The sequence below is a fragment of the Dioscorea cayenensis genome, chromosome 2, assembly GCF_009730915.1.
Source record: "Dioscorea cayenensis subsp. rotundata cultivar TDr96_F1 chromosome 2, TDr96_F1_v2_PseudoChromosome.rev07_lg8_w22 25.fasta, whole genome shotgun sequence".
Classification (NCBI taxonomy): domain Eukaryota; kingdom Viridiplantae; phylum Streptophyta; class Magnoliopsida; order Dioscoreales; family Dioscoreaceae; genus Dioscorea; species Dioscorea cayenensis.
The window spans coordinates 5131430-5158046 of NC_052472.1; the positions used below are offsets into that span (position 1 = coordinate 5131430).

The window sequence follows — 26617 nt, forward strand, 5'->3', positions numbered from 1 at the left end:
TCACACTCTGCGTAACTAGTCACTATTTGCCACTCTATTAGAAGTTTGAGTGTCTAACTTCTAGCTCGATGACTCCACTTAAGCCACCAATGAAGTAGCTCGCGTCAATCTCATAAAGTCCGAGCTACCTTCTTTTCTACGTCTCTAGTATTCCATCGATAATTGTTCATAACCATTTTCTTCGATGAGATGTCGAGCTTCTTCGGGGTCTCGCTCTCAAGGTGCCTCCCTACTGCAGACGATTAAGTAAGTGGCTTTGTGCTGGGATTCAACCAATTATAGTGATCATCCACTCGGGGAACCCATGTTGAGGACATTTTCGCCGGAGCTCCTTGAACCTATCCCATGTCTTAAATAGAAAACTCCAATTCCGTTTGCACAAAGAGGATATTTCATTCCTAAGCTTTGCAGATTTTTCCGGGAGGGAAATATCGTGCAAGAAAAGCTTCTACCATCTCCTCCCATGTAGTGATTGATGCTATAGGTAATGAATGTAGCCATTGCTTCTCTCTCCTTGCATGGAAGGCCGTCAACTTGATAGCATAATCCGTAACACCATTGATCTTTGAGCATATCACACACTTCCAAGAAGTTCTCTATGTGATTGTTTGGATACTCATCACCAAACCATTAAACTGTGCCGACTACTGTAACATTTGTATAAATGCTGGCTTGAGGTGAAAATTCTGAGCTATAATTGGTAGCCGCACAATGCTAGAGTATGTGCCAAGAACTCCGGGTCTGGCATAATCGGACAGTGTCCTCTACTACTCATTCTATTTTGCCATATCTGACCCTTGACCTTATATCTCAGCTTGATTAGACTGTTCTTGTACAAGTTCTTTCCCCTTCTATGAATTCTTCGTTCAATGTCCGGATTTCCTTCAACCAATGTCGAAGGATTTCCTCGGGTTATAACCTGGAGCTGCAACCAAAGGAAAAAAAACAAATCAGAATGATGGAAGAATAAGAAGATATGAAATAGAACTAGTGATGAATAGCAAAAAATAGCAAAAGTGCAAAAGTGTTTCTAAAATGGCTACTCCCCGCAATGTTGCCAAAAACTTTGACAATGCTCTTTTTGTGTGTGTACCACAAGTGCACGGGTTTGTCGAAGTAATAATAACCCGGTGAGTGGGTAGTCAAATCCACAGGGAATAATGATCAGAAACACAAAAAATGCTATTTAATTAGAATAAGGATGAATTAATAGTGATGGGAATAAGACTTAATGCAAATAGAAATAAGAAAAGAAGAAAGAGGCGCAAATAAAAGATAGGAGGGGCAATCGATGATAAATGGGAGGTGGGCAATTGAAATAATACTCCTCTGAACTCCTAATGGTGTATTTGATGGAGCTAAATTCCTTGTGAGTTGAGTTCCACTGGGTTTGTGGAGCACACACGGCCATGTGTAAAAACACATTGACCGTGTTCATGGTCGAGTGACAATGCCTCATGCGTGTGACCCAAGAAGTACATAGGGTTTGTCGAGTAATAAATCCCAGGTGAGTGGGTTATTATATCCATAGGGAATAGTGAATACAAACATAACGATTACTACTTAATTAAGTGAAGATAAAACAATAATAGCGTGGATAAAATCAATGTGAACAAGACTAAAGAAAATAAGAAAGAGAGGCACGATAAAATGAGAGGAAAGACAATTAATAGAAAGTGGGGCACTCGGACATTGCTCCGCCTAGGACTATTGCTTCAAGTGCAAGACCAATTATTATGTCTCATAGCTGATGCATAACGAGTCGTGGAAATCCTAAAATACACGGTCGCAAACCTAAGGTCAACTGTGACTAACTCTACAGTATGCCCCGGCGGAGAAATCACTTAATCTCAAAACCTCATATTGTGTATAGTTGCAAGACCCTATTTCTATATATAGATCTAACCCTTTGGTCCAGGTGAAAGATCTCTAGTCGCAATTAAGCCACATATATTAAGGATTACTTCAATGCTTCACTCTGTAGCTCACACAACTAAGCCCCAGCGGAGTTTCTCTCTTAGTACTTCACTCTATTTTAACCGCAAAGAACTCTAGGAACATGGAGGTAGGATAAATCACACCAGAGGGGAAAGGGGACGCTCCACTACCTCTCGATCTCAACCCTTTCCAATTTGTGTAACCCTCATGTTGTGTCTCTCATCCATAAAGGCTACTGAGATGGACTCTCAACCCTAGTGTCACTCTAAGGGAAAAATCAATCAACAAGCATTCAAGATTGGAACTCAATTAAAGACATCAATTAAGGAAAGCATAATAAAAGGTCAATGGAACAATAATATCCTAGGGTTTACAAGTCCAAGTACCCACTAGGGGGTTTAGCTCTCCATGGAGCAAGATACAATCAATAATGAAATCGAAAGTAAAAACATGTAATCCATAAGGAAACCCCCTCGGTATTGGTGTCGATGGTTTTGTGGATAGCCTCATCTTCTCCAAAGGTCCTCTTGTCAAGCCTAAGGCACACCTCACCGGATCGGTGCCAACGAAAGCTTCCCTAATAACAATCTTCCAAGAGAAACACGGTGTCAAAGCCGTAGAACCACTCCAAAACCCTTGCCAAAGTCCCTTTAAACCCTAGTCGCAAGCCTCTCCAAAGTTGGTGAAAAGATAGAGAAAGGATGGAAAGAAGGATCCCCAAATTGATACAAGCCGTGCTTTATAAAGGGCAGGAATCGGGCATCCACACGGGCAAGAGAAATTTTGACACGCCTATGTGGGTTTCTGGAAATATGATTTTCTAAGGGCTGTGAACGATAACTGCTACAGTAAATTGCTACATAAATTGCTACGATAACTCAGCCAAAATACTCCCGAATCCACACTTTTCATCGAGGCGACATAAACGGGCATACATCTATGCCATAGATTGCATCGCTTCTTCAATAAAATGCCATATTGGTGAAGATATTGCTAACATTAAAAAATCAGAATACACAAATGTGACTGTCTTTGTGCCCCTCTAAACCATGTAATTGCTTGAGCTCATGGAGGTTGGCACACATTCACGTAATCTACTTTGGCTTCTTTCTTTCATTATTTATTCACTCCAAGACTTCATCAACAAAGTACAATCGCAATCTACTTTTTGGCTTCTTTTCTTTCATTATTTTGGCTCCATAACCCTTCACGCACGAAAGTTCACAAATACACATGTATTACGCTAAAAATCGATAAAAGTAATGCTCATCGTAAGAAAAGAATACTTTATATTACAAATACATAAACACTTATTAGCTAGTCCTCAATTTCCATACTCATAAGGCCGTCTGCACGTATACACAAGGGGGTTCAGTAAAGCTCAAGAAAAACAAAATAAACTAGAGTATATAAAGATAAAGCAATGAAATGTAACTCGAGACAGCAAAAATAAAAGATAAACTCAGAGGAAAGATCCTTTCTGAGTGGTAGAAGTCCAAAATAAAATACAAAAATGAAATACAAAAAATAGGAATAAAGAAAAGTAAAGGCGCATCAAGCGTCGGTGTTATGCGCTATCTGCTCTGCTGCTGCTGCTGCTATTATCGGTGAAGATGCTGGAACTGGTGGATCAACTGGTACTATGGCTGGTGCTAGTGATGGTGGTGCCTTAGGGGTCCTAGGTCTCATAATGAATAGTGAGGTCATGTCTCTCTTAAGTAGCTGCTGTAGAATATCTAGACGTGGCATCACCTCGGTGTGGTCATTGCCTATGGAGCACGAACCTCAGCCAAATCGGACTGTAGGACTCTTACCGCGCTCTCAAGCCTCTCAAAGCGATTATGGGCTCAAGTTAGTGAGAAGATGCACACTGAGGGTGGCTCCTATGCTACAGGTGGGGTGATAAGTGCTTGTGCGATATGAATGCGAAGCGTTCATTCCATATGTTGAGCATTACTTTTCTCAGGTTTTTACATTAATATGTGTGTTTTTATGTTACTTTTACGCAGGTAGGGCTGTGAGGCCGAGTATGAAGTAAATAGGCCAATGTGGATCATAATGCACTTATTTTGGAGGAGATCTTGCTAAAGTTCAAACACGAAGACATAGGACAGGTGTGAGATGCTAGAGTGTGTGCCAACCTCCTCGCATTTGAGTGAGCACATCCATTTGGAGGGGCACAAAGGCAGTCACACTCGAGCATTCTGACCTATGCATATAAGAACAAGAACCCCACCAACATGTATATCATTGAAGAAGCAAGTGATTCAAGACGTGAACGTGTGGCCATTTGCGTTACCCCGATGAAAGTATGGAATTAGGAAGTTATTCAGGTCGAAGATTGTAGTAGAGCACTACAGCAACAATGAAGATATTACTGTAGCAGCACTATTCACAGCCGGTCGAGAAATCAGAGAAACAGAGAATCCACACGGGCGTGTGGAAATTATCCACGCCCGTGTGGAAATTCCGCACGGGCGCGTGTAGCATCCACGCCCGTGGAGTTGCCCGATTCCAGCAATATTTAAAGCCGATTCAGCCCCGATTTTGGTATTCTTTTCTCCATCCTTTCCCCAACTTGAGAGAGGGCTTCGGCTAGGGTTTTGAGGGGTATTGGCTAAGGTTTTGGAGAGGTTCTACGGCTCCGACATCATCATTCCTGAGGAAGAAGGTTGGTAGGGGAGCTTCCGTCGAGGCGTATCCTATACTGGACGAGGGAATCCTTAGACGACGAGTAGAGGACTTTCCGCAAGACCATCGACACGACCATCGAGGAGTTTCTTTATGGATTTATTGCTTTTACATTCAATTTCTTTGATTATACTTAGCTCCATGGAGAGCTAAACCCCTAGTGGGTAATTGGGTGATTGTGAACCCTAGGATGTATTCGTTTCTTTGAACTTCTTTATTATGCTTTCAATAAATTGATGTTTATTGTGAGTTCCAACCTTGAATGCTTGATTGTATGAACATTTCCCCTAAAGTGACACTAGGGTTGAGAGTTCTTGTTGCTAGCCTTGTGAGTGAGTGACACACCACGAGCGTTAGACAAAGCTAGGTTGGAGAGGGTTGAGAGGGTGAGTCGAGAGGTACCGGAGCGCCCCCTTTCCCCTTCGACGTGATAGATTCTACCTCCGTTCCTTGAGTTCTTTGCGGCCATAATAGAGTGAACGGTCTAAGGGATGAACCTCCTCTGGGGGCCTAGTTGTGTGTGCAATGGAGTGAAGCGTTGAGGGGTATCTTAGTATCTAGGGCTTAATTATGGCTAGGGACCTTCGCTCTGGACCAAAGGGTTAGGGTCTATAATTAAGAAGTGATTTATCACTTGGAATCCCTAGAGCTCATTGCAACTTTTATTCGAGTACGAGGTTGAGAGGTTATTTTAATCTCTCCTCCGGGACATGAATAGAGTTAGGCATAGTTGACCTTAGATTTGGGACTATGTATGTAAGGATTTCCACGACTCACCATTGTATTGATTGGGAAGCATAATAGAGAGTTGTTGCACTTGAAGCGATTATCCTAGGTGAAGCATCATCCGAGTACCCCATCTTTATCGATTGCCTTACCTCCTCCTTACTTTTTGCTCTCTTACTTGTTGCTTTTTAATTGTTGAGAATTGAATCATTATCACACTTATCATTGTTGATACTCCACATAGCTAAGAATCGAATTAAGTGTCTTTACTCCCTACTCCCTGTGGATTCGACCACGCTCACCCCCGGATTATTACTCGACAAACCCGTGCACTTGTCTGGATATATGCAAGGGGACCTTGTCAAGTTTTTTGGCGCCGTTGTCGGGAGCTAGGTGTTTAGAGATACTTTGCACTTTGTTTTCTTAGCTATTTCACCACATGCCTAATTCATATCTTCTTATTCTATCATCGTTCTGATTTTTCTTTTTCTTTATTTTTTTGGTGCAGCTCCAGGTTATGACCCGATGGAATCCATCAATATTGATTGAAGGAGATCCTGAGCTTGAACGTACATTTAGAAGAAAAGGGAAAGAACCTCACGTAAGAACGAGATAATCCGAGTGATTTGGAAGTAGATGGATCCGACAACATGGCGGAACAAAATAAGCAACAACGAACACTATCCGATTATGCTAGACCTTTCAGTGTTAGGGGACACAATCGAGTATTGTGCGTCCCCCAATTATAGCTCAAAAACTTCGAACTAAAAGCCGACATTCATCCATATGCTGCAGCAGTCCGTATAATTCAACGGTTTGGCCGATGAGGATCCAAACAGTCACATAGAGAGCTTCCTTGAGGTGTGTGACATGCTGAAGATAAATGGTGTGATAGATGATGCCATCAAGTTGAGAGCCTTCCCATTTTCCTTAAAGGGGAAAGCAAAGCGTTGGCTACACTCATTACCTAGAGCATCAATCACTACATGGGGACGAGATGGTAGAAGCTTTTCTAGCCCGTTATTTCCCTCTCGGAAAATCAGCAAAGCTTAGGAATGAGATCTCATCTTTTGTGCAGTTGGAATTGGAGTCTCTATTTGAGACATGGGAAAGGTTCAAGGAACTCCTCGCTAAGTGTCCGCAACACGGATTCCGCGATTGGATGATTGTTCAAACCTTCTACAATGGTTTGAACGCGAGTACAAGGCAACTCTTGGATGCAGTGGCAGAGGTACCTTAGGTAGCAAGACCCCGACGAGGCTCGCCAATTTATTGAGGAAAATGGGGTTCAATAGCTACTAGTGGAACGCTAGAGAGATGAAAAAAAGGTGGCCGGTCTCCATGAAATTGATGAGGTAACTTCATTGGCGGCCCAAGTGGAGAGTTTGAGTAAGAAGCTAGATCTCATAGCTTCGAATAGAGTTGCGGCCGTGATCAATTGCACCGGTTGTGGTGGAGGACATGCTCCCTCCGATTTCCCAATCGTCATTGGTGATGTTTCTTCAATTGAGAACGTTGACTTTGTAGGTAATGGAATGAGACCTCAAGGGAATCCATACAACAACACCTACAATTTAGGTTGGAAGAATCATCCCAATTTTTCATGGAGTAATCAAGGACCACAGAAGACCATGGGGCCATCGGGTTTCCAACAACAACAAGCCCCTCAAGTGGAAAACATAATTTCAGGCTTGGAAACCCGAATGACAGATTTGGAGAAGCACTTGGCTAGATTTGTTCAATCAGCAAATACAAGGTTTGAATCAGTTGAGGCTACACTTCGCAATCACACCGCCTGCTTGCACAATCTTAAAAATCAAGTGGGGCAAATTGCAAAGTCTCTCTCCGAAAGGCCACATGGAAGTTTACCAAGTAACACGGAAACCAACCCTAGAGAACATGTGAAGGCGATCACTTTGAGAAGTGGTCATGAGGTTGAAGGGAGGCTTCCGAGTGAGAAGCCGAAAGAACACGCACCCGAGGTTGTAGCGGTTGAGAAGGGAGAAAACAAAGAGAAAGAGGTGGCAACCCCACCTTTCAAGCCAAGAATCCCTTATCCCTCTAGATTGAAGAATGACCAAGGGGATGAACAGTATAAGAAGTTCCTGTGTTTGTTCAAGCAACTCCACATCAACATTCCTTTTGTTGAGGCATTGGCTCAAATGCCTAAGTATGCGAAGTTCCTGAAAGACCTATTGACCAACAAGAGGAAATTGGAGGAGAGTGCTTCAGTGGTGCTAGATGCTTCATGCTCGGCGGTGTTGCAAAAGAACATGCCGAACAAGAAGAAAGACCCGGGAAGCTTCATCATTCCGTGTAACATCGGCAACATAGGTGAGGAAATGGCATTGGGGGATTCAGGGGCGAGCATCAACGTCATGCCATATACTTTCTTCCAAAAGCTAGGCTTGGGTGAGCCTAGGCCTACTTGGATAACTTTACAATTAGCGGACTGAACGGTGCGACATCCGAGAGGCATCATTGAAGACGTGCTTGTCAAGTTGGACAAGTACATTTTTTCGGTTGACTTTGTAGTGCTAGATGTCGATGAGGATGCAGATGTACCTTTGATACTTGGGAGACCGTTCTTGCGGACTTCCAAAGTATTGGTTGACATTGACGGTGGGGAGCTCACTTTGAGAGTTGGAGACGATAAGCTCACATACCGCCTTGCTAAAGCCATGCGACATTCTCTCGATTTTGATGATACTCTATACTTTCTAGACACTACTGATGAAATTGTTGATGAATATATGCAGGAGATGTTCAACCCAGATCCGTATGAAGGTTTGTTTGATGAAGAGGAGAGCAATGAAGAAGTAATGATGCTTGGTTCGACTGGAGAGGAAACATCTACCCCGGGGATCTTGAAGAAGGTGCTCCAAAAAATGAAGAGGGCTCGGAGACGCCACCAAAAATGCTCCAAGATTGTTGGAGATGTACATGAGCCAAGGAAGTTGGACGAACCATTGCTAGGTGGTCCGAAGCTCGAGAGTACACCCTCTATCCTCAAGAGACTTTGCTCATCATGCTTCCAAGCCATGGGTAAGAGGGCAACCTTCATTTATGAACCCCCGTGAGGTAAGAAAGATACGTCAAGCTTAGTGACGTTAAACAAGCGCTTCTTGGGAGGCAACCCAAGTGTTTACTGTTTTCGTATCTTGCAGTTTAGTTGTTTACTTGAATAAACTGTTAAGTGTTGGTGTTTTTAATGCTTAGATTTTTGTGCTGTAGTTTTATTGTGGGGTTTTCAAATTCATCGTGTGTTTTATGGAGAATTGGCGAAGTTTGGTCGTTTGAGTTCTATTTCGTGTTTTTGTCTGGTAAATTTTGCATAATAGGGCAGGTTTTGAGTGTGTAAACATGTTCAGAATATTCCTGCAGAGCCTGCAGGTTTTTTCTAAGTCATCCAGAGAAAACACACGGGCGTGGGGAATTTCCGCACGCCCGTGGATTTGCACTGCGAGCTCATCCAGAGAAGGCACAGGGGCGAGCGGCTACCCCTGTGGACGACCATGCGACTGGCGCACGCCCGTGGGCAATTTTCGCACGGGCGTGTGACTTCCTGCAGAGTTGGGCAGATTTTCCCGAGAACACACAGGGGCGTGGACTCGCCCTTGTGGGTGACCTTGTGAACACACACGGGCGTGGGTAATTTCCACATGCCCGTGCGAAACTCTGCAGGTTGCTCCCTCCATCCCGAGAAAACACAGGGGCGTGCGGCTGCCCCTGTGAGTTGGGCATGTGAATGGCCACGTCCGTGGGGAATTTCCGCACGGGCGTGCGTAAGACTTGATATTTTTCTCGGTTGTCCAGGGAAGCCACAGGGGCATGCGTCTGCCCCCGTGGGTCGGGCGCAGGGGCGTGGGTAATTTCCGCACGCCCGTGTGAGAGCAGTCAGAGTCAATGGAGCGTTTTCCCAAGAAAGCACATGGACGTGTGTACGCCCCTATGGCGCTCTCGAAGTGAGGCGCACGGGCGTGGGTAATTTCCACACGCCCGTGGGGATACACAGAATTCCAAGAGACACGATTTTCTCCTTAAAAACCTTGTGATCCGTCTCATTCTTCATCTCCAGTCGCCGGAAAACGGTTCCCGATCATCTTTCTGACCCTTCATCGCTATTTGGAGGAATTTTCTTCGCAAATCTTACCAAATTTCAGAAGTTTTCATATTCATTTCTTCGGTAACCTTTTTATCCTCTTTTCTTCGCCAATTATGGTTTTTCACGGATTGAATACTTTTAAATGCGAATTCTCATGCATGATGGATGTGTAGTATGCATTTAGAAGTGGTTTTAAATTGAATTGCTAAGATTTGTTGTGCACCCTGCAGGGGAGTTTTTACGCTGTAGAGCCACACGGCGTGGGTAATTTCCACAGGCCCGTGTGGGAATTCTCGCAGATATTGCTTCGAGATTTTTGATTGTTTTCTTCTTTTGCACTACAAATATGGCACCTCAGGCGAAGAAGAACGAAGTTAAGCGCCTCAGGCTCACCTCACCCTAGCCGATACATGTGGACTTCTCGAACCCCGAGCATCGGGGCTCGCTTGAGATACTTTCAAACGACTTGGGTTTGGTCAGACTTTCTTCGTGGATGTACAAGTGCTTCGACATATTCAGCAGGATGACGAGGTAATTAATGAGATTGATGAGATGTCTGGGCAGTGGGAAGTCGGAGGAGGGTCACGACGATTAGTGAACCAGCTTACCGCACACTTACGCTAGAGGTTTTAGCATCCTTTGAGTTTCGATTGCTGCATGGGAGAGTTGACACTACCGAGGCGATACAGTTTCGGTCATTCAGACATCCATTCTCCATGAGCGTTACTGAGTTTTCGATTAGGACGGGCCTGTACGATGTCGCTTATACAGGTACCGTGGAGTATGGCCGACTACCAGTAGATTTTTCAGTGTCAGTCACTCCATATCATGCATACAGGATTTTGTGTGGGCGTGGAGAGTACGAACCGGGATTGTCGAAGGCCTCTAGTTTGTCCCAGTTCAGTTACAGATACGTACACGCAGTCATCAGCAGGTCCGTGACAGGTCGAGCAGATAACACAGCCGCTTTGACCAGACTGGATTTGCTTTTCTTATACTCCATGGCTCGCAATGTACCAATTCACTTAGGGTGCATTCTAGCAGATGTTTTACATTACTAGGGTCATTCAACAAGAGTGGGTCTACTATTTGCGGGCCCTTATATCACCAGACTCATTCTGGGAATGGGTTTGGGCGACGCTCTACGTGGTGCTGAGAAGACAGTTGTGCCCACCCCTCTTGCGTTCGATACGATCAGGATGATGGGGTTGGTACGTAGGTTTTGGCCAGGACTTTATATTCTCACTACAGCTACCACTGAGACCACCAAGAGCGAAGGAGATACTGCAGGGGGTGTCCAGCAGACTCCTCCAACTTCTATAGCACCGGGTACTCGAGCCTATGACCGTATTGAGAGGCTGGAGACCGATGTTAGAGAGATTCGAACTGAGATAGCTGAGCTCCGGGCTTTGCAATCGGCTCAGTACATAGATCTTATGGCCCGATTCGAATTTCTTCGAGATCTCCTGAGACCCAGATCCTCAGTTTCTCCAGCACCTCCATCCTCGACCCCAAAGACCGGAGGACTCACTATATGCTTCCACTTCAGCAGAGCAGCAGCGGAGCCCGAGAGCGACTCCGACACTTGACCTTTCTTTTACTTTCATGCATTTTACTTTATTTTTATTTTTCTTGTTTTTTTAGACTTGTTCACTCGTAAAAGGATTTTTTTCCTTCCGAGTTTATGATATATTGCATTTATCGAGTTGTATTCATTGCTTCATCTTTTTATACACTCGACTTATTTTTTTGTTTTTTTCTTGAGCTTTACTCGAACCCCCTCGTGTATGCGTCGAGATGGTCTTGTCTTCCTCGGGAAATTGAGACTTTAGTCATGGGCACGGTCAAGGTGCTTTCGGCACTTGACCGTGTGAGCTTCTACAACACGTTGAATCACTACTCCCAACGAATTAGCTTCATCAAACGCAACACTAGGAGTCAGGGGAGTATTGTTTTGATTGCTTCTCCAACATCTATTTTTTTGGAATGATATATTTTTGAGTGAGTTTGCATGAGTACATTGAGGACAATGTACAACTTAAGTGTGTGTGGGGAGTGTTTCATAATGCGCACAACTTTTCTATTGTTCTTGATTGATATATGCTCACATAGCCAATGGCGATTCACCTTAGTTGCAATGATTGTATTCTTAAGTCTAGGATAATTGTTAACATTGAATGTTTTCATGCTCTAGTTCTTGCTTAAATTTTTAGGAATTTTTTTGCCCGATTTACACTTAGTGCACTCGCTCACTCTTTTGAACTCTATTGGAAACTCATGTTCGATGTTAAAGGGACTAGTTAGGTTTATTTTCTTGTGCTAATTCTATGGAAAAATGAAAAGAAGGAATAAAAATAGTTTTATTGTTTATTTGTATTTGTTGGGTGGAAAGAGCTACCACCTATGAAGTATGAAGCTAATCTCACAAGTCAGATACTAGTTATGTCCTAATGAGAGAAAGAGCTATCTCATAGGATGAGTGAAAGCTACCACTCGGGTAGAAAGAGCTACCACCTCGAAAGTGTGAAAGCCACCTTAGCGGCCGCTTTGGAAAGGGCTACCTTAGAGGATGTGTGAAGCTATTACCATCTTTTAAAATTTTTATCACTTTTGTAGATAAATAAGTCCCTTGTACTTAGAACTTTGAGGAGTATAATTTGCGGTGTTTTGAGTGAGTTCACACACTTACACGAAATTCGGGTTTGTTGTCCTTTTTGATTCATGTTTTTAGCTAGAGCATTGATTTTTTGTATTTAGTGTTGAAATTTTCCTTACTTGTAGAATACTTTCTTTGTATACCTCGGTGAACCTAAGGCCAAGCACTTTCAATATTTTCTTCATTGATGCACAGAATGTTTTAATGTTTGTTTGAGGACAAGCAAAAGCTTAAGTGTGGGGTGTTTGATAAGTGTTTGTGCGATATAAATGTGAAGCGTTCATTCCTTATGTTGAGCATTACTTTTCTTAGGTTTTTACATTAATATGTGTGTTTTTATGTTACTTTTACGCAGGTTGGGTTGTGAGGCCGAGTATGAAAGAAATAGGCCAATGTGGATCATAATGCACTTATTTTGGAGGAGATCTTGCTAAAGTTCAAATGCGAAGACATAGGACAGGTGTGAGATGCTAGAGTGTGTGCCAACCTCCTCGCATTCGAGTGAGCACATCCATTTGGAGGGGCACAAAGGCAGTCACACTCGAGCATTCCGACCTATGTATATAAGAACAAGAACCCCACCAACATGTATATCATTGAAGAAGCAAGTGATTCAAGACGTGAACGTGTGGCCATTTGCGTTACCCGATGAAAGTATGGAATTGGGAAGTTATTCAGTCGAGGTCAGAAAGGCAGTAATGTAGCAATCATCGTAGCAAAGACTGTTCCGACCACTGAGAAATCGGAGAACAGAGAATCCACACAGGCGTGTGGAAATTATCCACGCCGGTGTGGAAATTCCAAGACGAAAGCGCTGTAGCGCCCACGCCCTGCGGAGTTGCTCCGATTCCATCAATATTTAAAGCCGATTCAGCCCCGATTTTGGTATTCTTTTCTCCATCCTTTCCCCAACTTGAGAGAGGGCTTCGGCTAGGGTTTTGAGGGGTATTGGCTAAGGTTTTGGAAAGGTTCTATGGCTCTGACATCATCATTCCTGAGGAAGAAGGTTGGTAGGGGAGCTTCTGTCGAGGTGTATCCTATACTGGACGAGGTAATCCTTAGACGACGAGTAGAGGACTCTCCGCAAGACCATCGACATGAGCATCGAGGGGTTTCTTTATGGATTCATTGCTTTTACATTCAATTTCTTTGATTGTACTTAGCTCCATGGAGAGCTAAACCCCTAGTGGGTACTTGGGTGATTGTAAACGCTAGGATGTATTCGTTTATTTGAACTTCTTTATTATGCTTTCAATAAATTGATGTTTATTGTGAGTTCCAACCTTGAATGCTTGATTGTATGAACATTTCCCCTAAAGTGACACTAGGGTTGAGAGTTCTTGTTGGTAACCTTGTGAGTGAGTGACACACTACGAGCGTTAGACAAAGCTAGGTTGGAGAGGGTTGAGAGGGTGAGTCGAGAGGTACAGGAGCGTCCCCTTTCCCCTCGGACGTGATAGATTCTACCTCTGTTCCTTGAGTTCTTTGCGGCCATAATAGAGTGAACGGTCTAAGGGATGAACCTCCGCTGGGGCCTAGTTGCGCGTGCAATGGAGTGAAGCGTTGAGGGAATCTTAGTATCTAGGGCTTAATTATGGCTAGGGACCTTCCGCCTGGACCAAAGGGTTAGGTCTATAATTAAGAAGCGATTTATCACTTGGAATCTCTAGAGCTCATTGCAACTTTATTCGAGTGCGAGGTTGAGAAGTTATTTAATCTCTCCTCCGGGACATGAATAGAGTTAGGCATAGTTGACCTTAGATTTGGGACTATGTATGTAAGGATTTCCACGACTCACCATTGCATTGATTAGGAAGCATAATAGAGAGTTCTTGCACTTGAAGCGATTATCCTTGGTGAAGCATCATCCGAGTACTCCATCTTTATCGATTCCCTTACCTCCTCCTTACTTTTGCTCTCTTACTTGTTGCTTTTAATTGTTGAGAATTGAATCATTATCACACTTATCATTGTTGATACTCCACATAGCTAAGAATCGAATTAAGTGTCTTTTACTCCCTACTCCCTCGTGGATTCGATCCCCACTCACCCGGATTATTACCTCAACAAAACCCGTGCATTTTGCGGGATATACGCAAGGGGACCTTGTCATGGGGCCTTTGTCTCTATCGGCTCGGGTGCGTGGCTCAGCGCAGTTGAGAACCCTATGCAACATCGACTCCTTCCTCGGCTAACTCGGGGTAGGTGTAATCGATATATGCACTCCCGACCGATACCTGCGTAACATGTCCATCTGTCTCATCGTCTCGATACCTAGGGGGATAGGTATGATTGTCTTCTTGCCCCCTCTAATAGCGTCCCGCAAACCCATCCTCATGATGAGTCTAGTAATGTAGGGACCAGAGAAAATCACCCTTACTCTCATGTCATCGCCTCGGTGGGCGCAAGTACTCGACCAGGATGTGCCCTAGATGAATTGGCTCGCCTCATGCACTATAGAGTGCAGTGTATAATTGCTCCTGCTTTGCTCGAGTACCTCGTATTGTCACCATGCCCGCTCACCCGATCAGTGAGAACTCGTGGATGTATCTGCGTGCTAGCCAAGAAAGGCAAGTAGCCTTCTACTACTACGCTCATACCGCCCTCGACCACAGAGTGCCCTATATGCTATCCGAGGAGTCAAGCTATTAGGATAATCGGCCCTACAGCCCTATCCTACTCTTCGTGTCCAGAACGCCTCATATACAAACCGTAGTCGACCAAAAACTACGTGACGCTCATACTATGGTGATGTCCAAACGCTCTTAACTAAATCATGTCCACGCTGCTAAAACTGGAATATGATATGTCAAACTCAAACGACGCTTAGTATTTCGAATGCAACATATGGATAGTCGGCTCAAAATAGTCAATAACCTCCTCTAGTTACTCACTGAGAGGAGCTCCTCCACCTCATCTCGCCATATCATCCAGTAGTGAACCTCTCAAAGCACCTATGTCCGAAAACGTGTATGTCTAAATTTTAGCTTTGCTAACCTATCAAAACGAGCTCGGTGCTCGAATCGAAACCCTCATGTGCTCAGCTCGGTGAGTGCTCTGGGATGTTTGGTTTCTTATTTCTTTGTTCGGGGGCCATATCTACAAGTATTGAAAAGAAATCGATCAAATTCATTCAAAAATAACAATATCGCAGAATCCACATGGCCGTGTGGATCCACGGGGCGTTAAAACCGCATGACCATTATGCAAAAATCCATGAAAAATACATCAAATTCGTTTCTAAACTTGTTCTAAACATTCAATAACCACTTTATCATAGAAACAAAGCACATTCACCAGCTTAATTAAATAAAATCAAGTAATGGCGAAGAAAAGAAAGAATGAGGGTTTGCCGATGAAATAGGAACGAAAATCATGAAAACGGCCGGCAACCTCTAGTAAAATGCCCCTAAAATGAAAGTGAGAAGTCGGAAGATTGAATGGGTGTGTTCTCTTAGCGTTTGGGGAGTGTGAGAATGAAAGGCACAAAAGGATTTATAAAAGAAAACTCGTGCCCTTTCTGAATTCTATACATCAACACGGGCATGTGGAAATTACCCACTGCTAGTGATCGAACTCAGGAGCTTCACAGTGATGACACATAACCCTGTGTGCTATCGGGATGGCATTCTTTATCTCTGAACGCATCCATATGGGCGTGTGGAAATTACACACACCTGTGTGTCCGACCCACAGGGGCATCCACACGCCCCTGTGGCTCCTCTGCCCACACGAGAAATTCATCTAAGTGTTTCACACGCCTGTGTAGAAATTCTAGAGGGGCATGGATCTCCTAGGGGCCACTCATAAGGGGCTTTCACATGCCCTATGTCTTCTCAGGATGGTGGGGAACTCTCTACATGAATTCACACGGGTGTGTGGAAGTTACCAATGCCAGTGTGTAGTTCACAAGGTCAAACACATGGGCAGACACACACACTTGTGTCTCCTAGTTGTTGTTTAATATGTCATGGAAATCCAAAAACACACGGCCCCAAACCTAAGGTCAACTGTGACTAACCCTACACTATGCCCTTCTGGAGAAATCACTCAGTCTCGACGCCTGACACTGTGTAGGATTGCTTAAAGCTCTAGGGACTCCAATTGATAAACCTTAGTTACAATTAAGCCCCAGATACTAAGGATTACTTCAACGCTTCACTCTATTGGTCACGCAACTAAGTCCTAGTGGAGTTTGTCTCTTAGCAATTCACTCTACTGTGACCACAAAGAACTCTTAGAATGTGGTGGTAGGATAAATCACACCAGAAGAGAAAGGGAACATTCCGCTACCACTCGACTCACCCTCTCAACCCTTTCCGACCTAGCATTGTCTAACACTCATGGTGTCTAACTCATCCACAAAGGCTACCAAGATGGATTCTCAAACCCTATTATCACTCTAAGGGAAATTCAACTCAACAAACATTCAAGATGGGAACTCAATTAAAGACATAAATTAAATAAAGCATAATAAAAGGTCAATGAAACAATAGCATCCTTGGGTTTACAAGTTCAAGTACCCTCTAGGGGTTAGCTCTCCATGGAGCATAATATAATCAATAATGAAATCAAAAGTAAAGATATGAAATGAATGGATAAAACCCCTCGGTGTTCATATCGATGGTCTTGTGGAGTGGCTGTGTCTTCTCCAAAGGTCCCCTCGTTAAGCCTAGGGCACACCTCGCCGGATCGATGCCAATGAAAACTCCCCTAATAAATCTCTTCTGAAGGAATGCGGTATCGAAGGCCGTCAAACCTCTCCAAAGACCTAGCCAAAGCCTCTCGAAACCCTAGCCACGGGCGCCTGGCACACTGATAAGTGCTTGTGTGATAAGAATACGAAGTGTTCTTTCCTTATGGTGAGAATTACTTTTATTCGGTTTTCACACTAATATGTGTGTATTTATGTTACTTTCATGTATATAGGTTTGTGAAACCGAATCTTAGGGAAAGAAGCCAATGTAGACCGTGAGTGCACCATTTGGAGGAAATCTTGAGAAGGTTCAAACGCCAAGACATAAGTCGGGTTCAAGATGTTAGAATGTGTGCCAACCTCCTTGTATTCAACCCTAGCACAATGATTTGAGGGCACAAAGGCGCCACATTCTAAGTATTCTGCTTATACATGTGTAACAAGATCTCCACCAATGCGGCCGCTCATTGAAGAAGCAGTGATCTATGACGTAAACTGTATCCGCTTACGCTACCTCAATGAAAGCATAGTTTCATGGAGTGTTTTATACCCAGTCATCGTAGCACCGCACTCTAGCAAAAATACTCGAGTAGGTACTATTTACAACCGACTCGAAGAAGGAGTTGGCTAAAAGAAGCCACACGGAGTGTGGAAATTTCACATGCCTGTGTGTTAATTCAACAAGCCCGTGTGGAATATCCACAAGGGCGTGTGGATTCGTGATTCCAGTCCTTTAAAAGCCGATTTCTGCCCCGATTTCAGCATTCTTTTCTCCATCTTTTCCCCAACTTGAGAGAGGGTTGCGGCTAGGGTTTTGAGAGGTATTGGCTAGGGATTGGGAGAGGTTCTACTACAGCTCTAACATCGCGCTTCATTTGGAAGAAGGTTAGTGGGAGAGCTTTCATTGGCACCGATCCGGTGAGGTGTATCCTAGGCCGGACAAAGGGACCTTTGAATTAGTAGAGGACTCTCCACAAGACCATCATCACGACTATCGAGGGGTTTTCTATGGATTTATTGCTTTTACATTCGATTTCATTGATTGTAATTAGCTCCATGAAGAGCTAAACCCCCTAGTGTGTACATGGATTGTGAACCCTAGGATGTATTCGTTTTACTGAACCTTGTTATTATGCTTTAAATAATTGATGTTTTTATTGGGTTCCAATCTTGAATGCATTGATTATATGAATACTTCCTAGAGTGACACTAGGGCTGAGAGTTCTTGTTGGTAACCCTTGTGAGTGAGTGATACACCATGAGAGTTAGACAAAGCTAGATTGGAGAGGGTTGAGAGGGTGAGTCGAGAGGTAGCGAAACGTCGAAGTGATTTTAGCATCTAGGGCTTAATTGTGGCTAGGACCTTCCCCCCGACCAAAGGGTTAGGTCTCACATATAGGAAAAGTATTTATCACTTGGAATCCCTAGAACTTGTTGCAATTCTATGCGAGTCGAGGTTGAGTGGTTGTTCAATTCCTCCTCCGGGACATGTATAGGGTTAGGGCATGGTTGACCTTAGATTTGTGACCATATATTAAAGGATCTCCACGACTCATTAATGCATTAGTTAGAAGCATAATTATGGGTTTTTGCATTTGAAACAATTGTCCTAGGCGGATCAATATCCGAGTACCCCATTTATATTGATTGCCTTACCTCTCCTTTACTTGTGCTCTCTCTTGTCTCTTTTACTTTTGTTTGCATTACATCTCGTCACACAAATCACTATTTATATTTTGCTTAGTTAATCAAACAATTTAAGATTTTTTACTCCCTACTCTTGTAGGATCGATACCCACTCACCCTGAATTTTATTACTTTGACAAACTGTGCACCGCTGGACATATACAAGGGCGTCACACACACCCCTTGCGTAGTGACCCACAAGTGCATGGGTTTGTCGAGCTAATAATACCTAGGTGAGTGGGTTATCGATCCACGTGAATAGGGACTCGAAACACAAAGATTGCTATTTAACTAAAGTGAATATGAATTAATAGTGTGTGAACAAAATCGATATGAAAAGAACTAAAGAAAAATAGAAAGAGAGGCACAATAAAATGGGAGGAAAGACAGTCGATAGAAATTGGGGTACTCGACATTGCTCCACTAAGACTATTGCTTCAAGTGCAAGACCAACTATTATGTCTCCTAACTCGATGCTTTAATAAGTCGTGGAAACTTAAAAATACATGGTGCCGAACCTAAGGTCAACGCGACTAACTCTACACTCATGCCCTCGATGGAGAAATCAATTAGTCACAACACCTCACATTGTGTATATTTACAAGAAGTTTTAGGGATTCCAAGTGATAAACTCTAGTCTCTAATATAGGTCTAACTCTTTGGTCCAGGCGAAAGACCCCTAGTCACAATTAAGCCCCAGCACTAAGGATTACTTCAATGCTTCACTGTCTTACTCGTGCAACTAAGCTCCCAGCGGAGTTGTCTCTTTAGCACTTCAGCCTATTATGACCGCAGAAGAACCTCTACAAATACGTAGGTAGAGTAAATCACATCAAAGGGGAAAGGGTGATGTTCCGCTACCTCTGGACTCACCCTCTCGACCCTCTCTAATCTTGCTTTGTCCAACCCTCATGGTGTGTCACCACCTGCACAAGGATTACCAATGTTGACTCTCAACCCTAGTGTCACTCTTAGGGAGAAATCATTCAACAAGCATTCAAGATTGGAACTCAACTAAAGACATCAATTAAAGAAACATAATAAAAGGTCAATGAAACAATAACATCCTAGGGTTTACAAGTCCAAGTACCTCTAGGGGTTTAGCTCTCCATGGAGCAAGATACAATTAATAATGAAATCAAAAAGTAAAGAGATGCAATCCATAAGTAAAACCCCTCGGTATTCATGTCGATGGTCTTGTGGAGTAGCCTGTCCTCTTCAAGGGTTTTTGTCAAAACCTAGGGCACACCTCACTAGATTGGTGCTGATAAGTGCTTGTAGCGATATGAATGCAGGGTTGCTCATTCATTATGTTGAGCATTACTTTCTCGCTTTTCTACATTAATATGTGTGTTTTTATGTTACTTTACGCAGTAGGGTAGGAGGCGAGTATGAAGGAAATGGGCCAATGTGGATCATAATGCACCTATTTTGGAGGAGATCTTGTTAAGGTTCAAACGCGAAGACATAAGTCGTGTGAGATGCTAGAGTGTGTGCCAACCTCCTCGATTCGAGTGAGCACATCCATTTGAGGGGCACAAAGGCTCACACTAGAGCATTCCGACTCTATGCATATAAGAACAAGAACCCCACCAACATGTATATCATTGAAGAAGCAAGTGATTCAAGACGTGAACGTAGTGCCATTTGCTACATCCCTCGATGAAAGTATGGAATTGGGAAGTTAATCAGTCAAGACCGTAGAAGAGCACTTTAGCAACACCGTAGCACCATCAGATAGCAACACTATTCACATGCAGGCCGAGAAATCGGAGAACAGAGAATCCACACTCAAGGCAGGGAAATTATCCACGCCTGCAGTGGAAATTCCGACGGGCGCGTATCGCCCACGCCGTGGAGTTGCCCGATTCCAACCCTATTTAAAGCCGATTCAGCCCCAATTTTGGTATTCTTTTCTCCATCTTTTCCCCAACTTGTGAGAGAGCTTCGCTAGGGTTTTCGAGGGGTATTGGCCAAGGTTTTGAGAGAGGTTCTACGGCTCGACATCGTGATTCCATTAGGAAGAAGGTTGGTAGGGGAGCTCCATCGAGGCGCATCCTATACCGATCGAAGGAACTCCTTGACGATCTAGTAGAGGACTTTCCACAAAGACCATCGACACGACACCATCGAGGGGTTTCTTTATGGATTCATTGCTTTTACATTCTGATTTTTGATTGTACTAAGCTCCATGGAGAGCTAAACCCCTAGTGGGTACTTGGATGATTGTGAACCATAGGATGTATTTGTTTCATTGAACTCTTTATTATGCTTTCAATAAATTGATGTTTATTGTGAGTTCCAACCTGAATGGTTGATTATATGCACATTTCCCCAGAGTGACACTAGGGTTGAGAGTTCTGTTGGCAACCTTGTGAGTGAGTGACACACCACTCAGCGTAGACAAAGCTAGGCTGGGAGAGGGTCTGAGAGGGCGAGTCCAGAGGCATGGAGCCCCCTTTCCTCCGACGTGATAGAGATTCTACCTCCATTCCCGAGTTTTTAGCGCCATAATGGAGTGAACGGTTCAAGGGATGAACCTCCACCGGGGCCTAGTTGCGCTGCAATGGAGTGAAGCATTGAGAGGATCTTAGTATCTAGGGCTTAATTGCGGCTAGGGACCTTCCACCTGACCAAAAGGGGTAGGTCTATATTAAGGAAGAGATTTATCACTTGAAACCCTTAGAGCTCATTGCAACCTATGAAAGAGCGAGGTGTTGAGATTGTTCGATTTCTCCTCCCGGACATGTATAGAGTTAGCATAGTTGACCTTAGATTTGGGACTATGTATGTAAGGATTTCACGACTCACCATTGCATTGATTAGAAGCATAATAGAGAGTTCTTGCACTTGAAGCGATCATCCTAGGTGAAGCATTATCCGAGTACCCCATTCTTTATCGATTTCCTTACTCTCTTCTTACTTTTTGCTCTTTCACTTGTTGTTTTTATTGTTGAGAATTGAATCAATTTCACACTTATCACTATTGATATTCCACATAGCTAAGAATCAAAATAAGTATTTTCACCAGCATCTCGTGGATTCGACCACCGCCACCCGGGATTATCTTCCGACAAGCCCGCACTCATGGATATAAGCAAGGGATCTTGTCAAAATGCCACAAAAGCTCCCCCAATAACTTCTTCCAAAGGAACGTGGTGTTGATGGTCAAGAAACCACTCCAAAAAGCTCTTGCCAAAGCCCCTTTAAACCCTAGTCAGAAGCCTTTCTAAAGTTGGGGAAAAAGATAGAGAAAGAATGGAAAGAAGGATCCCTAAATCGGTACAAGTCACGACTTTATATAGGGCTCGAATATTGAATCCACACGGGCGTGTTGAATTTCCATACGCCAAGGTGAATCAGCAGAATTGGTTTTTTCAGCGTATGTGAATAGTAACTTCTACTCAGAATTGCTACAGTGATTTACTACAATACCTGCTACAGTACTTTGCCAAAAACAATCCTGAATCCATACTTTTCATATAAGAAACATAAACAGTATGTACATCTATGTCGAGATCGCACGCTTCTTTAATAAAGGATAATATTGATGACGATCTTGCTAGCATTGCACAAGTCGAATATGCAAATGTGACTGCTATTGTGCCCCTCCAAACCATGGAATTGCTTGAGCGCATGGAGGTTGTCACACATTCACGTATCTTCGAGGACAACTTTTGTCTTCACGTTTGTTCACTCAAAGATTCCATCAACAAATTGCAATCGTAATCTACTTTGGCTTCCTTCCTCTATATTTGGCTCCACAACCCTGCATGCACAAAAATAACATGAATGCACATATATTAGTGCTAAAATCTGATAAAAGTAATGCTCATTGTAATAAAAACATACTTTGTATTACTAATACACAAGCACTTATCAAACTCCACCACACTTAAGCTTTTGCTTGTGCTTAAGAAAAAAAAAACATTGAAGCATAGAAGAAGGACATATTAAAAGTGCTTGGCCTTACGTTTACCAAAGCATGCAAGGGAAGCATTCTACATGTAAGGAAAAATTTCAACACCGAATACGAAAAATCAATGCTCTAGCGAAAAACTTGAATAAAAAAGGACAACAAACATGAAATCATGTAAGTGTGTGTAAACTCACTCAACTCAACCCAAATTATACTCCTCAAAGTTCTAAGTATAAGGAACTTATTTATCTACAAATCACACAAAATAAAGAGATGGTAGTAGCTTCACACATCCTCTAAGGTAGCCCTTTTCGAAGCAGCTGCTAAGTTGGCTTTTACACTTTTGAGGTGGTAGGTCTTTCTACCGGGGTAGTAGCTTTCATTCATCCCATGAGATAGCTCTTTCTCTCATTAGGGCATAACTAGTATCCGACTTATGAGAGTAGCTTCATATTTCATAGGTGGTAGCTCTTTCCACCCCAATGCACAACCATAACAAATAAAAATTTTTTCCTTTTCTTTTTTTCAGCAAAATTAACATAAGAAACAAAACTAATTAGTCCCTTAATGTTTCCTAAACTCCTAATGATACGTATACATAAGGGGGTTCAGTGAAGCTAAATAAAAACAAAAACAACTCAAGTATATAAAGATAAGGCAATGAAATAAAACTAGAGACAAAAATAAAAGATAAACTCAAAAGAAGATCCTTTTTGAGATATATATGTCCAAAATAAAATATGAAAACATAAAGAAACTAAAAGAAGGACGTATAAGCGCCTCGTGGTTCCGGGCTTGAGCCGCCTCGCCGGGTGGTGGTGGTGGTGATGATGCTGATGCTGGTGGATCGACTGGTGCTGGTGAAACCTGAGGGGTCCTTGGTCATATGATGAATGGTGAGGCCACATCTCTCGTGTAGTCGCTGTAGAATATCTAGACGTCGCCATCACCATAGTGTGGTTCGCAGCCCTCATAGAGTACGAACCTCAGCCCAAGTCACTCTAGAGGACCCTTACAACACTCTAGTACCTCTCAAAAATGATCTTGGGCTCGAGGTGAGAGAGAATAAGGACCCAGTGGTGGCTCCCTCGATCGTAGAGGGCTCCACCTGCTCCATCTCGCCAGCCGGGGCTCCCTCGGACCGGCCGAGACCCTCTCGCTCGCATCACCCTCTCCCTCAGCTATCTCTGATGCACGTGTAATCAGCATATGAACTCTCGACCGATACCTATGTACCATCCCCATCTGCTTTTCTGCTCCCTATGCCCGTGGGAGCGGTATGATCGCCTTCTCCCCCCTCTAATTGTATCCGTGAGACCCATACCCGATGATGAGTCACGTGAATGTAGGGAACCAAGAAGAGAACGCCGATCCGTGTACTCGTCCCCTGTGTCTCAAATACTCGGCCATAATGTGCCCCCAGATGTAACGTACTGCACTCATAGAATATAAGTATAGAAGCTCCTGTGATGCTCAAAACTTCAAGATCACGCCACTCACCATTTACTGATCTGCTTAGGACAGCGTGTATGTATCTCTAGCTCGGTCGAGATAGACAAGTAGCCTTTGAAACCCCAGATCATACTGACCCTGACCACATAAGGCCCTGTATGCTCTCTGAGGAGTCAAGCTTGTCCGTAAAAATCTCATCATATAATCCCAACCGGATTGAAAACTGTTTGACACTCATGTTATAATGCTGGTCGAATACTCTAAACTGAATCGTGTCTACGCTATCAAAACTTGAGTATGATCTGTCAAACTCAAATGATGCAAGTACCTCCAAACTCAACATACGAATGGCCGGCTCACGAATCAGTAATAGACATCGCCAATTGCCTACAGCCAGCAACTGCTCAGCCTCATTCGCCATGTCATCGGCCAACTGGACCTCCCTAATCGCACTTAAGTCTGGGAATCGAGTCTGACCAAACTTGAGTTTGGATAATCTCATAAATCAAGCCTGGTGCTCTGGGCATGTGGAACACTCACAGATTAATACTGCAGAAATCCAAACGGTCGTGTGGAAATTCCACATGCCCGTGTGGATCCACAGAGCGTGAAACCCGCATGGCCCTTGTGCTAAAATCCTTGAATAATACATCAAATTCTTCTCTAAACTCATTCTAAACATGCAATAACCATTCTAGCATGGAAACGAAGCAAATTCACCAGATTTGATCCAATAAAAACAAGTATGGCGAAGAAAAGAGAATATAAGGGTTTACTAACAAAATGAAGTTGAAAACCTTGAAATCGGCCAAAAAACTCGAATAAAAACTCTCCAAATCGATGGCACAAGGTTGGGGGAGTGAATGGATGCATTCTCCAAATGTTTGGGAGTGAGAATATAAAGAAACGCGAAAAGATTTTAAAGAAAACCCGTGCCCCTTGGTATTCTGTACATCCATACGTGTGTGTTGAAATTACCCACGTCCGTATGACTCCACAAGGAAAATTCATAGGGGTAGACACATACCCCTGTGTGCTCTCGGGATGACATTCTTCTGCTCTGAATGCATCCACACAGGCATGTGGAAATTCTGCACGCCCGTGTGCCTGACCCACAGGGACACCTCCAAGCCCCTATGGCTTTTCTGTCCAATCGAGAAAAATTCTAAGTGTTCCACATGCCCCTGTGGAAATTCCACACGGGGGTGTGGATCTTCACAGGGGCACTCACAGGGGCATCCACACCCCCGTGTGTCTTCTCGGGATGGAGGAGACTTCTCTGCAAGAATTCACACGAGCATGTGGAAATTACCCACATCTGTGTGCCATCCACAGGAGCTTACACATGCCCCTGTGTCTTCTCTGGATGGAGCTTTAAGTCTCTGTAGAGAAATACATAGCCATGTTGAAATTCCACACAGGCGTGTGACCATCACAAGGTCACTCACAGGGGTATTCACACGCCCCTGTGTCCTCTCGGGATGAGCTCTGAATGGAGACACATGCCCATGTCGACTTCCACACCGCCATCTCGCCTTCTCTAGATGACTTAGAAAAAATCATGAGGCTCGCAAAAAAATTCCTTAACATGTATACATACTCAGAGCTTGCCTCTACAATGCAAAATTAACCAAAAAATCATAAAAAATAAGGTCAAACGACCAAGATACTTCGCCGCACACAAGTAAGTACATGAAAACATCAATGATCCATGAGAAAATCACAAAAATAACATGTAAAAGATCAAGACACCAACACTTAAGCTCTTATTCATGCAAACACTAAGTAAACTAATACCTAGAAAAACCAGTAAAAACTTGGGTTGCCTCCAAAGAAGCGCTTGTTTAACATCACTTAGCTTGACGTACCTGTCCTTACCTCGCGGGGGCTCATGAATGAAGGTTTCCCTCTTACCCATAACTTGAAAGCATGATGAACATAGTCTTTTAAAGGTAGAGGGAGAGTTGTTGAGCATGTTACCACACAAGGGTTTGTCACCCTTGTTCCATTCTTGTGCATCCCCATTAGCCTTGGCGTGTTTATTATGGCTTCTCCTTGCTCGCTTCATCTTTTGGACCATTTTCTTCATGATCCTCTGGGTAGGGTGCACCTTGCCCTCTAGACCAAGCGTCCTAACTTTTTCTTTCTCCATCTCTTGGTCTAGAAACCCCTCGTTTGGGTGATAAGTTCTTGTGTGATATGAATGTGAAGCATTCTTTCCTTATGTTGAGCATTACTTTTCTCAGATTTTTACATTAATATGTGTGTTTTTATGTTACTTTTGTGCAGGTAGGGTTGTGTAGCCGAGTATGAAGAAAAGAAACCCTAGACCTGGACCAAAGGGTTAGGTCTATAATTAGGAAGAGATTTATCACTTGGAATCCCTAGAGCTCTTTGCAACTCTATTCGAGTGCGAGGTTGAGAGGTTATCTAATCTCTCCTCTGGGACATGTATAGAGTTAGGCATAGTTGACCTTAGATTTGGGACTATGTATTTAAGGATTTCTACGACTCACCATTGCATTGATTAGGAAGTATAATAGAGGGTTCTTGTACTTGAAACAATTGTCCTAGGCAGAGCATTATCCGAGTACCCCATCTTTGTCGATTGTCTTACCTCCTCCTTTACTAGTTCTCTCTTGTTGTTTTTACGTTTGAGAATTGAATCATTGTCACACTTATCACTACTGATCTTTCACATAGCTAAGAAGTGGATTAAGTGTTTTTATTCCCTACTCCCTGTGGATT

At 43.4% G+C, this 26617-nt stretch overlaps 2 non-coding genes across 2 annotated transcripts; one reads left to right on the top strand and one right to left on the bottom strand.

Moving 5' to 3' along the window:
* Positions 1 to 299: 299 nt before the first annotated feature.
* On the top strand, positions 300 to 406 carry LOC120281536. The gene has a single exon (XR_005542679.1). It is a non-coding gene; the product is annotated as a small nucleolar RNA R71 (small nucleolar RNA).
* A 5994-nt stretch (positions 407 to 6400) lies between these two features.
* LOC120281934 lies at positions 6401 to 6507 on the bottom strand. Its single transcript, XR_005542844.1, has one exon. It is a non-coding gene; the product is annotated as a small nucleolar RNA R71 (small nucleolar RNA).
* Between the last annotated feature and the right edge of the window lie 20110 nt (positions 6508 to 26617).